At 42.2% G+C, this 5,040-nt stretch overlaps 1 pseudogene; it reads right to left on the bottom strand.

Annotated features, from left to right (window-relative positions):
• LOC104621550 overlaps nucleotides 1–4,762 on the bottom strand; it is a 7,511-nt pseudogene extending 2,749 nt beyond the window's left edge.
• Nucleotides 4,763–5,040: the final 278 nt, after the last annotated feature.

Below are 5,040 nucleotides of genomic sequence, written 5' to 3'. Positions count from 1 at the left end.
GCCCGGGAGTAACCCCATGGTGAGGCCGGCTGTGCCCCTGCAGCCATGGAGCTCCACAGGGGAGCAGATCTCCACCCGCACCTGGGGAAGGCCCCACGCTGGAGCAGGGGAATGCCCGAAGGAGGCCATGACCCCATGGGAAGCCCACACTGGAGCAGGCTCCTGGCAGGACCTGTGGCCCCATGGAGAGAGGAGCCCAGGCTGGAGCAGGTTTGCTGGCAGGACTTGTGACCCCGTGGGGGACCCACGCTGGAGCAGCCTGTTCCTGAAGGACAGCACCCGTGCAAGGGACCCAGGCTGGAGCAGTTTGTGAAGAACTGCAGCCTGTGGCAAGGACTCATGTTGGAGAAGCTCATGGAGGATGGTCTCCTGTGGGAGGGACCCCATGCTGGATCAGGGGCAGAGTGTGAGGAGTCCTGCCCCGGAGCAGGAAGGAGCAGCAGAGACAACATGTGGTGAACTGACCACAACCCCCATTCCCCGTCCCCCTGCGCTGCTCGGGGAGAGGAGGGAGAGAAGATCAGGAGTCAAGCTGACTTCAAGGGAAGAAGGGAGGGGTGGAGAGAAGGTGATTTAAGATTTGTTTTTTATTTCTCATTACCCTACACTGACTTGTAATTGGCAATAAACTAAATTAATTTCCCCAAGTCGAGTCTGTTTTGCCCATGATGGTAATTGGTGAGTGATCTCTCCCTGCCCTTATCTCGACCTTTGAGCCTTTTGTTCTATGTTCTCTCCCCTGTCCAGCTGAGGAGGGGAGTGACAGAGCTTTGGTGGGCACCTGGTGTCCACCCAGGGTTGACCCACCTCAACCTGAAAACAGTCTCTTGCTCAGAAATATGGACTGAAACAAACTTAAAGAATTGGAAAGCGTAACATAATAATTTTGTTGATGGGAAATCACTACATTAATCTGATTTGACATGTGTATTGCCTTTTTTACTTTATACTCGATACAATTCTAAAAAAATATTTTTATCTTTATATATGTAGCTTTTTCATCTTTTTGATATCAAGAGATAAAATGAGGAATAGCTGTTAAATATTTAGGTACTGGCAAAATAAGCCTCATGGCTCTGCAAATGCAGATCAGGGAGAAGATCATTTGTTAGCAGTTTGAATAATTCTCAGTCTTTGCTGTGATTCAGTGCTCTGAGGTTGAGTATGACCACCTCATACATATTTCAGGCTGAAGTTTCTGGTTTTTTTCCTGTTAATTTCCAGTTTATTTTATATATATATATGTTTAATCATTATTCCCTGCCAGTATAATGCACATAAAACTAGGCTTTCAAATTTCTTCCCATATTATTTATTTTATCACCATTTTCTGCAGTCCAGACTTTACTGAGTAGTAGTTGAAGGTTTATGATTTTACTGAACTATAAAAATGAAAAGGTTTCGAACCATTGAGTTGTACACACAGTATAGGTAAGTAATTGCATTACCTCATTGTTATTCAAATCACTTTTTTCTATCTATGTCTCCTCCTCTTCTTTGTTACACTCACTTTTTTCGTTAAAATTAGATGCTAAACTCTTCAGGTGACACAGACCAAAAAAAAAAAAAACCCTAGAAGGCCAGCCATATCCTTTGGGCTGCATCCAAAGAAATGTGACCAGCCGGTCAAGGGAGGTGATTCTGCGCCTCTACTCTGCTCTGGTGAGACCCCACCTGGAGTCCTGCATCCAGCTTTGGAGCCCTCAGCACAGGAAAAACATGGACCTGTTTGTTGGAGTGGGTCCAGAGGAGGACCACAAAAATGGTCTGAGGGATGGAACACCTCTCCTGTGAGGACAGGCTGAGAGAGTTGGGGTTGTTCAGCCTGGAGAAGAGAAGGCTCCAGGGAGAACTTCCTGCAGCCTGCCAGTACTTCAAGGGGGCTTATAAGAAAGATGGGGCAGACTTTTTAGCAAGGCCTGTTGCCATAGGACAAGGGGTGACGGTTTTAAACTAAAAGGGGGTAGATTTTGACTAGATAGAAAGAAGAAATTTTGACAATGAGGGTGGTGAACCACTGGTCCAGGTTGCCCAGAGAGGTGGTAGATGCCCCATCCCTGGCAACACTCAAGGTCAGGTTGGAGGTTGCTCTGAGCAACCTGATGTAGTTGAAGAAGTCCCTGCTCATTGCAGGGGGGTTGGACTAGATGACCTTTAAAGATCCCTTCCAACCCAAACCATTCTATGATTCTATGATTCTGTGATAAGCGTGCAGCCAGCACACAGCACATGAGGCTCTGGTCCTTTTGTGGGCCTTTGGGAAGTATTGCAACACGAACAGTAACAGTGTAGTGAAAAGTGCATCTATCAGTGAATGTTCTGTAGACTGACTATCAGTTTTTCTAGCAAAATAATATTAATCAGTAATTATAACATAGTAAATTAAACTTACCAAGAAATATGTCAAGGGAATACCTGTTGCCTCCAATTTCTTCTATTTGATCGGAATTCAATGGGAAGCAAACTCTAATTTCACTGTAATAATTTCCAGGGAAATCCCAGAATGGGATTATTGCTATGGCAAATCCAGCAATCCATGTGGATATAAGAATAACTAATGTGTGCTGCTTTCTAGGATGGATATTACTGAAGGGAAAGACAATCACTATGTAGTTTTCCAAGGTCAGGTATGTCAACAACAGGATTGACACTTCTGTAGATAGCATGGTGATGAACCCCGTGATATGGCATGGTAAACTTTCCATCTACAGCACAGCATAATTTTATACTCTCCACAGTATTTAACATCAAAAACTCCAGTGAGGAACAAATACACCCCCATTAGACAATGAGCACCTATTTCAGAAATAGATTTTACAGTTTACTGAAAAATAGCAATGAAATGCTTTATATATAGTATATGTACATGTTTAGCCAGACACTGGCTGGCATTCAAATATAATTTAACCCGGTGTTTGCAGCATCAGAATTCATGTGCTACAGGGCTATGAGCCCACTGGTCACAAACAGGAGGGTGGAAGCTTGTGTCAGGATATAAAAGTGGAAACCTTGCCGAACGGGGCTCCCGTGAACATGCAATGGTCCACGCTCAAGCTCCCTGGCTGTGGCTGGCATGGTGACTCTTGCAGACAGCGGAATATTGAATCACTGCAATATTTGGCACACAGGCAGCCAGCCCTGGAGAGAGGCTACAGCAGTGTCTGGGCACGGCTCAGGGTACGGGTACTGCAGTGGTGGAGTTTCAGCAAGGCGCAAGCTGAAACAGTCTCAGGCAGAGCGTGTGAGACCTGGCAGGTCTATGGCACTATATAGTATATACAAGGCACTATATAATAAATACGCAGAAGATCTCTGATATCTTGCCTGGGATTCAGGCTCTTTTAATTTTATACATCCACAGTATGTATCTCTCAACATGGTGAATTCATTTTACCTGATTTCAGCCATTTACCAAGCTGAAGATCTGAGCCAGTCATGCCTTGGCTGTCTTTACAGTCAATGAAGTCAACAGATACTTTTGGGACATGATTCACTAGGCCTACTTTGGGTGTCTTTTAGAATTAGGGAAATTGCACAATTCATTGGCTATAAGGAGAGCACAAAGTAACTGGTTCATAGACATCTGCACTGTAAGCATCTGAAGTCATGCAAGATAAAATCTTTCCTGTGTGAAGTTCACATGCAGTCAGGAAGCAGACTTTGTAGGCTTGGCTAACTTGAACAAAGAGAGGGGAAGTAATAATAGGTCTCATATATTTTTAAAGGGTTAATCACCCGAAAACAGTGTCACACTATTGCACCATAAGCTTGCAAGGAAATAGGATTTGGCCATAGCAAGTATGTTGTTCGCTCGAGGATTCCTAATTTGGGAACAACTGCTGGACAGGATGTGGTGCAATCATTTGGAAGTACTCAGATTTTGAAATATATAATTCAAAAATAACAGAACCACTTATTAGTCCCTGTGCCAAAAAAGGAGATAGAATAGAATAGCACAGAATATTTCAGTTGGAAGAGACCTACAACAATCATCTAGTCCAACTGCCTGACCACTTCATATGATGATGATTTGACACATCACAGAATAAATTCAGACAGCAAGTAGTCTAACGCTGGCTAGCTTGTCCATAATCTTTAATGCAGAATGAGTAGTAGCGATTAATAAAGTAAAATGTTTAAGTTTCATAGGTTCTTTCTACACATCTTGACTACCTAAAGTCAAGGAATTTAAGGACCTTGGTTATTTTTTGACACTCACTTTCATTTAGGATATTAGAAAATAGTGCAAAAATAGATAATGCATAATATTTTTAAGTGTTTTGGAACTAATATGTGTCAAGAATGCAAACTGAGATTATTTGAACATATGTTATGTGTTACATATAATGGAACATCATAATGTAGTATACAATACTATATTAATATATTAATACTATTAATGTACTAATCAAATAAATGTATTATGAATACCATTAATACATACTTACAAAATTTTGATAGATGTGTTGTGCATCTCATTTTCTGCTTTGATAAATGATCTCATTCTGCTGACAAGATTCCCAAAACATGTAACACAAGCTATGACCTACACAAATACTCTCAGAACATTGTTAGCTAAGAGATCTTCAAATGATGAAATCCTGTCTGCTAATGATGTGTGTATTTGCATATGGAGTGCGTAGAAGCAATAAGTGAAACTTTTTGATGTAGCCAAAAGTAAAGAAATGAACATGTAATGCTGCTGGTTAAACACAATCCAACGTAACTGTTGTGTACCAGCTATGCAATGAGGTGCAAGGAGCTGGAAGAGAAGACATTTTAACAAAATAATTCCTGGTGCATATAAGGGGCATGTTGTGAGAGGTATTAAATCAAGGGAGGATTTCCTTAGGAGGTTGGTAGAAGCTCATATCCTTTTGGTCCCCAGTAACAATGCTGGTGGTACTGGTCACAATCACCTGTGATTTCACAGAATCACAGAATCATTAAGGTTGGAAAAGACCTTTAAGATCATCAAGTCCAACCATTAGCCCAAAACCACCATGCCCACTAAGCCGTGTCCCAAAATGCCACGTCCAC

The sequence above is a fragment of the Phaethon lepturus genome, unplaced genomic scaffold, assembly GCF_000687285.1.
Source record: "Phaethon lepturus isolate BGI_N335 unplaced genomic scaffold, ASM68728v1 scaffold7185, whole genome shotgun sequence".
Classification (NCBI taxonomy): Eukaryota; Metazoa; Chordata; class Aves; order Phaethontiformes; family Phaethontidae; genus Phaethon; species Phaethon lepturus.
This window is presented reverse-complemented; position numbering and strand designations above follow the sequence as displayed.